Source organism: Sinocyclocheilus rhinocerous, unplaced genomic scaffold, assembly GCF_001515625.1.
Source record: "Sinocyclocheilus rhinocerous isolate Xijiao unplaced genomic scaffold, SAMN03320098_v1.1 scaffold241, whole genome shotgun sequence".
NCBI classification, from domain to species: Eukaryota; Metazoa; Chordata; class Actinopteri; order Cypriniformes; family Cyprinidae; genus Sinocyclocheilus; species Sinocyclocheilus rhinocerous.
Genome location: NW_015659312.1, coordinates 739,973 through 750,887, shown reverse-complemented (window position 1 = coordinate 750,887; position 10,915 = coordinate 739,973). Strand labels below are relative to the sequence as shown.

The 10,915-nt window shown below is 38.1% G+C and overlaps 1 long non-coding RNA gene and 1 pseudogene across 1 annotated transcript; both read left to right on the top strand.

The window, feature by feature from the left end:
* The first annotated feature begins 3,468 nt into the window (after positions 1–3,468).
* LOC107723378 (toll-like receptor 13) lies at positions 3,469–6,149 on the top strand (annotated as a pseudogene).
* A 2,427-nt stretch (positions 6,150–8,576) lies between these two features.
* Positions 8,577–9,794, top strand: LOC107723511 (uncharacterized). The gene is made up of 2 exons (XR_001637925.1): positions 8,577–8,807; positions 9,250–9,794. It is a non-coding gene; the product is annotated as an uncharacterized LOC107723511 (long non-coding RNA).
* Positions 9,795–10,915: the final 1,121 nt, after the last annotated feature.

Here is a 10,915-nt window from a genome sequence, read left to right as displayed (position 1 = left end):
ATTTCACTAGTATTTATAACATTTTATGGAGGATATAATTAGTAAATAACATGCTTGTATTGTCCGGACCCTTGTAATCATTAAAAAAAAAAAGTGACAAACAAAAAATAAGCAAATCTTTAAAGAAAAGTGCAGGCCATCTTAGTTGTGTGTAATGCGGTAAGGTGAGTGAAGGTTTGTGTGTAATTTGTTTTTTGTTTTTATCTGAAATCTGTTTTTTGCACTTGTTTGTGTCAAATAATACACTGTCAGGCAAAACTGCTTGCACCTTTACAATCTAGCTTTCACAGATTCTGTGCTGGGTTGAACCGTCAAATGCAAAAACTCAAGTATTGTACACTTATATATTTAACTACTTAAACGCAGCATGTAGAAGTTTTTCACAGACCACTAAATTGTAACAAAAAGTGCAACACTGATAATGTAATAAAGTTATTTGCTTTTTTTTATTATTGTTAATCGCTGGCGTTCAGATGGTTGTTGTAGTGGGTAATATTCATGCTGTGAAACTTTCCACAGAATAAACAGATGCATACGGTTATGCATGATGTGTTGCTTTACTTGTATAATCGAAGATTTGTGCATTTTTAGGAAAACTTTTTTAGGAAATCTGTGACTGCAATGCAGTTCACAGCTGGTAAAACTACCTTGTCTCTTCATCAAAACATCACTCGTAGTACCTGAGTTGAAAGAAATGGTAAAATTAAAAAAAAGAGTTTTCTCGGTTCCTCCTGTTCTGCACTATATTTGATCTTGGCCTGAATGTCTCAAATGAACTGTGAAATGTTTGTTCTTCTTGTTGCTTTTTTTTTGTGCACATACAGCAGTTTACATGTCAGACCTTTATTAAACAGGATTAAACTGCCAAAGTCATTTAATGTAATAAAGCAACTCATAAAGAGCACATAGAAAAATCGGCACAAAAATTAGGCTATCCTTGTTTTTAATAGTACATATTTTATGAATAGTAATTCTGAAGAAATTCATGCAGAAATCTGTCCCAGATATTCTCATTGATGTATTTTACAGGGGTGTAACGATTCATCGATATGGATCGATACATCGATACGATGTCTGACGATACGATGCATCGATGCCACACGTAAAATATCGACATCTGTAGCAGGCCCGGTACTAGGCTCGCTGGACTGGGGGGGCAATCAGAAATTGTGGTAGGGCAGCACTTTCTAGGGTAATATATTCATAGTCCTTTGAACAAAGTGACTGATCCTTATTTAGATAGTACAAATAATAAGTGTTTAATGCTTATTTTCTATTTTTTTATTTTTTTGGCTGGACATTTTTTTGGGGGGGCACAAGGAGAATCTGGGGGGGCATTCCCCCCCCTAGACCCGGCCCTGATCTGTAGTATGAATAGGCACCCTTATTTTGGCACTGTCCACATTTTCACATAATGTCCGTCTATGCATTACCGCCAACGCGTGCATTCTCGTTCAAACTCACGTATCAGGACTCGATATACGTTATATTGAAGCCTGAAGGACTGCCGGAAGGCACAAGGTGAGCATAAAAGACGCTCGGGATTGTTTGCAGAACAGTCGAGCGCTGTGAGAAGTTTTCTGCGCACGCACACAGACAGCCGCGTCTACACCGCGCGACTACTAAATTGAGCTCTCTTCTGCTTTTTTATGCATGGATGAATAAATACAGACAAAATTACATCAAAACTCTATATTTAATTTATATAGTGAAGACTATGCAGTTATTTTACATTTGATTATTACATTTCTGTAGCGTAGGCCTACCTGAAAATTTATTTTAGACCACAAGGAGAATCCGGGTCCAGAATTGTTTTTCCAATTGTTCATTTTCTTTATTATTTAAAAATAAAATGTGTAGGCCTATTTCTTGATGTGAATGTCCCAATTGAGGTATGGATGTGAAAATTTCAGATAAATGTTCATGTTATATATTTTGGTTGCATTTGTGAGTTAATAAAAATGTAGATGGTTGTTTAAAATAGATATATAATATCATAATATCGATCGATATACTCCTGTATCGAATCGAATCGTAATCGTATCGTAGAATTTTTTGAGAAATCGGCAAATATCGTATCGCTGGGTATGAGAATCGATATCGTATCGTATCGTGACGAACCATCCGATTTACACCCCTAGTATTTTACCTATTCTCCTTCAGTCAGTTTGATGTAACAGTACAAAATGTCCTATTTAAGAATCATTAAGACAAACTGGTGGTTCAGTGAGAAAACAATTGCACAGCAAAGAGGCAGGACTTGAGATAGATGTTTTCAAAACAGAAAACCTGTGCTGTTTCACAGTTAAAGAGGAAGTGAGAGTCTGAACAAGTGCAGTGTGATGTTAAATGCGAATGAAAAACTTGCAGAGTGAAGGCATAGGAGTAGATTTGTCTAGAGTACCTCTACAATGGGTCTGTATGACTCCAATTGCTTGTGCTTCTGGTGGAGGTTTGCACTGGGTTTATGTATCTGCAATGGCATTTTTACTTATATAAGTAAACGCTGCACAAACATCGAGGAGCATCTCCTCAGAGACATGCCCAAGACGCCACACTGCTACCATTATCCAGGAAGGGGTCCATACGCAGACTGCAATGTTACAGACCTGCGCACTGATCTGTCAGAGGTAGGCCTTGAAGTTCGATCCCTTTGTATCTTCGGTGATATTTCAAGTATTCCTGCTGATGCCTTTTCACACTTTTGCATTTGCATTTTCAGGACTCCCCAATCTGAAGTATTTGTCGGTGCTTTTCAGTGATGCAATTTGTAGGTCCGTCACCATGGAAAGTCTCGCATTTGCTGGTTTGACTAATTTGGAGGAGTTGACACTGAGAGATCTGAAGTTAGTCAATGTATCCAGCACTATATTTGATCCGCTGGTTAGCGTAATCAGACTAGAGATTACCAGAACTTGTGCACAGGACCTTAGTGATATTTTCTGTTATCTTCCCGATGCAATGTCCCATCTGAAGAACCTGAGTGTGATAGACAGTGGGATTTCAACAATTGAGGCCAAAGGATGTCCAGGGGGATCGAAGACTTGGCCTGTGACTGTCCTCTCTGGGATTCAAAATCTTTATCTAATAGGAAACAGTATCAAAATCATTCAAGCTAGCTCTCTAGTTGTGTTCCAGAACCTCTCCAGCCTTTCTTTGGAGTTCAAAGGAGAGTCACTTGATAGTATTTGGGAGTCTGGGGTTGGAAAAGTCAAGGAGTTGAGTTTGACAGGAACTGTAATAAGAAAATATTCAACAAACTTCAAAAATTTGTGACATCTCGTCACCAACCTTAATCTTCAGGCCCTCAGCCTCATTTTTACATCAACAGACAGACTGGCTACAGAGGACATAAAGGAGTGTGGGACAACTTTGACAAAGATATTCATCAGCAGATCAGAAGTAGGCCAGCTGGACTTTAGTTTCTGGACAGGTAACAGAGGTTTTCAAGCACTGCAAATGGCCTATATGAAGTTGACAGATGCTCCATTCTGTGTTGCAGTGAATGGGACTATCTGGTCCTTAACCTTGCTGGACATCACCGGAAACTCAATTTCAGAAGTTGGCAGAGACCAGTTTGCTTGTATGCTTCTTCTCGAGCAGCTCTTCCTCAGTTCTAATACCATCAAAACCATACAGCTGTACGCATTTCGTGGTTTGCATCGCCTCAAAATTCTCAAACTCGACTCAAACAAGATCTCACAGCTTACTGCGAAGGATTTCAGATCCCCTAAGGCTTTGGAGGTCCTGCTTATTGATAATAACATCATTGAGATTATTGAAGACGGAACATTTCGGGACCAGCGGGAGCTTCGTGAACTGTCACTGGGTAGACTGGAGTATATTTATGAGTTGCATCTAAATAGGATTTTTTTATGGATTTCCACCGAAAATACAGCGACTAAGTATTGATGCACATTATGGAACTACTTTTTACCTGGGACGTACATCACAGCCTGAGGGAATGTTTGTTCTGGAGCTAAATGGAGACAGACTGGATTTTGCGGACTGTAATAATAATGTTTTTACAGCAGTTCAAGAGCTGAAAGTGATTTGCACCCTTTTCATATGCAAGAATGACTTCATGGCACCTTATTTCCCAAACCTGGTGTCTTTTGAAATCTCAGGAGGAGCTGAAAGAGCACCTCTCAGTAACACTAAAATCAGTACTCTGCACCATCTCAAGCGTCCCAAGCTCATCAACCTGAGCTTTTCGAACTATACAGATGCCGGAAGCATCTTTTGAAACCTAACAAAACTCCAGACTCTAGTGCTGGTAAACTGCCATCTGAGCTTCCTGACCGAGAGTATGTTTAAAGACCTGACGTCTCTGCAGCTGTGACAGTCCTCTTGTCCTGACTGATGGTGTGTTTGAAGTTTTGCCAGCACTAACAGCGTTTGTTCTTGACGGAGTGGATTTGTAAAAACGTCTGGATTCTTGACTGAGCAGAGAGCACGGAAAAAGTCAAGGTTATCTACTTGCAGAAGCAGAAATGTGTCTGGCACTATCAGGTACTCAACTTCTTGGCGGCCATGGAGAAGTTGTGTCAGACTGGCGCGATGTACGTTTGCTATGTAGCTACAGGTGGCAGCGTTTGTCTTCTGCTGTCGGCAGCCGTAGGATACCGCTTTGCTCGCTGGCCTTCCGTGGTCCTCTTCTTCCGCCTGAGAGGGTGGCTGGAGAGGAGGTTTGGTAGGCAGTGGCACAAGAGGAGGAGACGAGTCGAGGGGGCTGATGGGGAGATGCAGTATGATGCTTTTCTGTCTTTCTGTAGACAAGATGAGGCCTGGGTCCTGGGGGAGATGGATCCTCGACTGGAGGAACAAGGGAACCCGAGACTTATGTCTGTCTTATGTCTGCACAACAGAGACTTTGAAATGAGGTTTATAAAAGTCAAGTTCTGTTTGATCTTCTGAATTTAAATACAAAAAACAGCATCAGTAGTTGAGGTTGAGTTGTTGATGTAACAGCTTTTTATAAGTAGTATCGGTTATGTTATCCATCAAGATGTAGTCTCACTGCAAAATAATTTCTTGTGAAACATCTTTTAGGTTGGAAAAGATATCATGGACAACATCACCGAGAGTATCTACAGCAGTCAGTGCACGGTTTGTTTGATCAGCCGCAGGTATCTGCGTAGTGACTGGTGCAGTCTGGAGATACGAGTGGCCACACACCGGCAGCTGGAGGATCAGAAACACCGTCTAATCCTCATCTTCCTCGAACACATCTCTCCTTTTGAGCTTTCTGCTTTCCATCGGTAATTACACTCTAAAAAATGCTGGGTTGTTTCAACCCAACTTTGGGTCAAATATGGACTAACCCAACTTTTGGGTTAAAAATGTAATGTAAAAATTTAACCCAACAGCTGGGTTATTTCCATATTTGACCCAAAGTTGGGTTGAAACAACCCAGCATTTTTTAGAGTAGGGGAAGATGGACGATGCCCCCTTTAAGAACAATGTGCATTTACTGTGAAATTGCAGCACATTTATAGATGCGTTTAGGAAGTATCATAAAAATAATTTACATTTGAAATTATATTCAAATTAAAAAAGTTATTTTAATTGAATTAATACTTCACATTGTTGCTGTTTTTACTGTATTTTTGATCAAATAAATGCAGCTTTGCTGGCATATGAGACTTCAAAAACATTAAAAAAAAAAATCTTAGCAACCTCAAACTTTTGAACAATGTTGTATTATATGTGTAAACTTATCCTAGCTGTCATCTGATTTTTTTTTATACATCACATTTATGATGTATATATAATCCTCTGATATGGTTGATGTTGTTAATTTACTAAATCAAATATTGTATTCATTTTCTCATTTTATAAATTGTGTAAATACTTTTATCATTCCTTTCCATAGTTTGGCCAGACTGGTGAGATCGCGTACATATCTGGACTGGCCAGAGGATGAAGGTGACAGAGTGCATTTCTGGGATCGTCTAAGGAGGAACATTGCAGAGGAAGTCACGGTGAGTAGGTTATTTGCACAAGTCTGAATGATGCTGAGGTTAGAAAGATACAAAATGACTTGAATATCACAAACATCTAAACTGATGCTTCAAGAAAGAATCATGTTACAGGTGTTAAACTACAGTTGAAATAATATCTGAATTGTTTTACAGGAAGCTTCTTGAAACTTCGCTAAACTGGTGTGTTCCTGCTTGAACACAAGGACAGTTGTCAAGGAACAATGATAAAAACAAATGTTATTACTCCATTTCTTTTTTTAAAATGCTTGTTACACTTTGAAATGTGATGATTATCAGTAATAATTCATCAGTATGGAGTAACTTGTTGACTCCAAATGTTCATGCTTTTTCAAATTTGTCTCTGTATGATTTTAATCCTAATCATTAAACTTAATAATTAAATTCATAAAATGAATAAATTATACTTATCACAATCCTTTTCAACATTTGCACATAAATTTACATTGTGCTACACAGAATGCATGTTAAACATTTGAATTCATAAACACTCAAGTGTAAAAGCACACAGCCCACTGTTGGTGCTAAAAGTAACTTCAAAATAGAAAACAGTTCCCATTCCCATTATGAATGTTTGTTTATACTTCCATTTTTACACTACCTCTCAAAATGTGTTTAAATTCTCGAAATTAGTTTTGGATACAAGCATACAAAACTGTTGATGTGCTGTCTTACTGCAATGCCTCAGCAAGAAAACTTCTCAGTAATAGTAATAATGATGATGATGATGATGTATAAACTATTGATACCTATTGATACCATGCTGGTGTATGTACAAGCTACATGCCCTGCAAAAATTTTGGTTTTGGATGTAAATCTGGCAATACCTGCATTCAATTACTAGAGGGCGCTCTTACACAGAGAGGCTTGTGTTCTCGTTCTCTCTCTCTCTCTCTCTCTCTCTCATACATAGTTTAAATATACAATAACCATGATTAAAACAACATCAACAGCTGTTTTTGATTAACTGGCACTTTGTCATAAATGTCATGTGACTGATCACTCTTGCAGCTGATAACACAAACAAGATTCAAGCTGTTCAGAGCCTTCCAACAAAAAACAAAAAAAAATATCTGTCGGCAAAACTACTATAAATCAATGAATTTTTGTTAAATATATGTTGCTTGTAAAAAATTTTAAAAAAAATCCTATTTGCATACATAATACCAGCAGGGTAGTATTTTTGTTTTGTTTTGTCAATCACTGTCATGATGTCATCAGAGACTAAAGCTGATTGCAGTACATTTCTAAAACCATCAATCTTTAAAGAAGAGCTTCTCACATCGCACTTGCACAATACGTTTTCTGGCATAGAAACGTCAGAAGTTACGCCTATGAAGTTGAGCAACCTTCTTTACTACCTTGAAAACTGGGAGAAAATATTAACTAAACAATTGCCTAATAAAAGATAAATATACGATTACATAAAAGTTTGCCATTGAAATATACTTACAGGTTATGTTGTATAATTATTATCACTATTATTAAATTTTTGAAAGTACAATGCGATACAGGAATTAGAGGAAGAATTAGGATTTAGGCTCGGATTGTAGGTGTGTCCTGTTTGACAACGTGTGCTAATCATGGTTTTAACAGTGTTTGCCTGATACACTGTGCTAGATTTTAAATCCAGAAGAATATTTTATACCTGTCAAGACTCATCTCGTCCCAAAATACTATACCCATAGTGGCAACCCATGTTTTTAAATTGCAAGATTTTGGTAGATTCAGCCAGTAGAGGGCCTCAACAGAAATATTTACATTAAATTAAAATGCAATGTGTGTGTATATATACTGTATATATATATATATATATATATATATATATAATTTTATTTGACCTATTTAATGTTTATTTTATAGTTTTGACTTTAAAAACTGTTGAACTTTTGCTTTGTGAGTAAAGTTTTAATGACACTCACAGCCAGAAAGCCTGTTGTATTGTCTGGCAGTAATTATAATGGCAAACAATGCTACTCAAAGGCAAACATTAATGTTGCATAGTATCAACCAAACACAGAGACTGTAGGCTTAGCGAACAGGGTGGAGGAGAATCACTGGACTGTGAGGGTTTTGTCTTGGTAATTGGAAAGCACATGTTCCTGATAATTGTGTTCTGGTATGCTGTGCGCCACGCAGCAGACAGCTTTCTCGCTCACATAGCTGCATTCTTTCTCTCTCCCTCCCTCACGTATGCACAAACATAATACTGCTTAATACTGCAGAAAGAAAGCTATATAGTAAAGAAGACTTCTTAAACTTATATTTTGATGAATGTGGCAAAGCATGTTGGCTGGAAACTTGGAAAAATGTATCTGACTAAGCCCTCAAGGTGTGGCTGGATGATGATCTCACCATGAGTCTCACTAAGCCTTTGTGCAACAGTCAAATACATGCTCCTACTTGTGATAGACACGCTCACTCACAGGTCATTCAGACACGGGCCATGCAGTTGGCACAGAACACACTGCAGTAAATCAGAAAATGGCTGTAGATAGTTAGAGAAAAAAAGTTTAAGTGATGTTATTCACTTCCTAAACCTCTTCTCACCTCTCACCTCATTTTCCAGCGTGGTTATGACAATACACTTTCAGGGGAGTTATGTCCACACAACACCCCTCTTGAGTAATATATCTTGTTTTCCCCACCCATAAAGTTCTGGGTATACGCCCAGTGATTTGATGGGGGAAAAAAAGCTACTTGGGAAGATTGGAATTCGCAGAAGAGGCATTTTTATAGGCATTGTACTGGCTTAAGTTAGAAGAGGCAAGAATCAGCAGAAGAAAGGTTTCGTTACAAAACTAGGTAAGCATTCCAATTTGATCCTAAGAGGTTTGAAGGACAAACTCTATTGTATATTTGATGAGATTTTGTCTGTTTAGAATAAAATAAGATGTTTTCTTCTGGGTAGCCTATTAGCATAACAATTTTAACTAGGGGTTTCTGTGTTTAGGATATTCTTCATTTATTTAACTTGTTTTGATATCCCTGCTGAAAAAAAGGCGTTTTCTAGTTTTAGTTGGTTTCAACCTGTCCTGTTTGCTAGTTTTAAGGAAGTTTAGAGCGCTTTTTCAGCTGGTCAAACTGGTCTTTGGTTTTAGAGTGGCTTTTGGAGACCATTTTAAATTAGCTTGAACTGTGGAACTTTGGCATCAAGTTAACAGGGTTCTATAAATAAGCTTTCGTGGCCAATGCAAATGGGCCACTTTCCGTTTAATCCTCCCTACTCTATGTGTCAATATTTCAGACTCAGTCCTTACGCGCGAGCGTAGGCTTGTCCGGTGACTTCAAGTAGCCGATCCGATTCCCTATAGAGGTAACGCAAGCCCTTCTCCCTTTACACCAAAGAAGAAATCAGAAACCTGGTATTTATTAATTCAGAGCGTCTTCTCAGAGCGTACGCGCGCTTCTTCTGCCGCAAATCCTCCGCTTGAGGTGAATGGATTCGCTGCTTAATATGCGCCGTTTGCTGTGATAAGCCCTGCAGTCGACCTTACGGGAGTTTGGGGGAAATGCACTCGATCCTTAACAGGACGAAGCACGACCTCATTGTTTCAGCGGCGACACGGCCACCAGAACGGCGTTAATTATGAATAGAGAGATAAGACAGCAATATTGGGAGCTGTCTGATAACCTAGAGAGCTCGAGACTACTTGTTCACCGTTACCTTCAAGTGCTGACAGCCTGGTACAAGCTGAGGAAATGATTCACACTTCATGGAGAGACAGAGAACAAGCTTCTTGTTCCACGATTACATACATACACTGGAAGAACGAACACCGCCTGAAACTATTCTTAAAGGGACAGTCCACTCCTAAAATTCAATTGCGTCATCATTTACTCGCCCTCATGGTGTTCCAAATGTGACTCTGTAATCATTCACTTCATTGTATAGAAAAAGAAGATTATTGATATTACATATTAATATTACAATGTATAAATTCTCCAAAATGAGTAATGAGTCCTACAATTAGTACTTTACACCTATGCATATATTTATTAAAAAAAAAAAAGTTAAAGAATACGTGTCCGCTCAGTTATTTTAGGAATCAGATCATTCAGTCATGTTAGGGCAATGAGTTAACTGTGAGAGCTGTAACTATGATCTTGTGGGAACAAGAACATCTTAAAGACATAAGAGCCATGAACCACCTGTCCGCACAAGTGCAACAGTCTAGTGTTTGAGAGCTGAACATGAGAAATGTGAACAAAGCCTTATTCATTGAGTCACTTTCTCATCCTCATTCTTTACATTTTCATCCACTGATAGTTACAAGTTTTTTCAGTAACATCAGGAAACAAGGGCAAACCACAAGTAGCCTGGAGGGACATCTAGAGGAGCAAAAATGGAATGCAGTTCATTGAAGAAACTGTGAGGAGAGCACACTAATAAGAGATGTGATTTTGCTACTATTACATTTTTATTTCCCCATTGATCAGAAAAATCATCCAGTTGATCTTGTTTAAGGGAGACACTGTAGGTTTTATTCACAGTCACCACAGAGCACTTTCTTACTGGGGAAGATACTTTGAAAGTATAGCTTGCCAAGCTAAAAGCTTAATAATTTGAAGTACACTACAGTCAAGCTACTGTTTTAAAAATGTAACTGTTTTGAACTGCAAACAGTTAAGGGGGAAATATATATAAAAAAAAATAATAATAAAAAAAAACAATTTGCCACGTTAACTCTTTGCAGTACATTTTCAAAACAGTAGACTGCAGTGTAGCTACTTCAAATTACTGAAATAGGCTCCAAAGATTATATACAGTGGGTATAGTAAAGAATCAGCCCCCTTAAAAATAATAACATTTGGTGGCTTTGCATCCTGAAATGAAGACGAACACAGTTTTTGTTTTATCCAGCTGCATTTACTCAGTGCAACTTATAACATCCAAGTGAAAGATATAACAC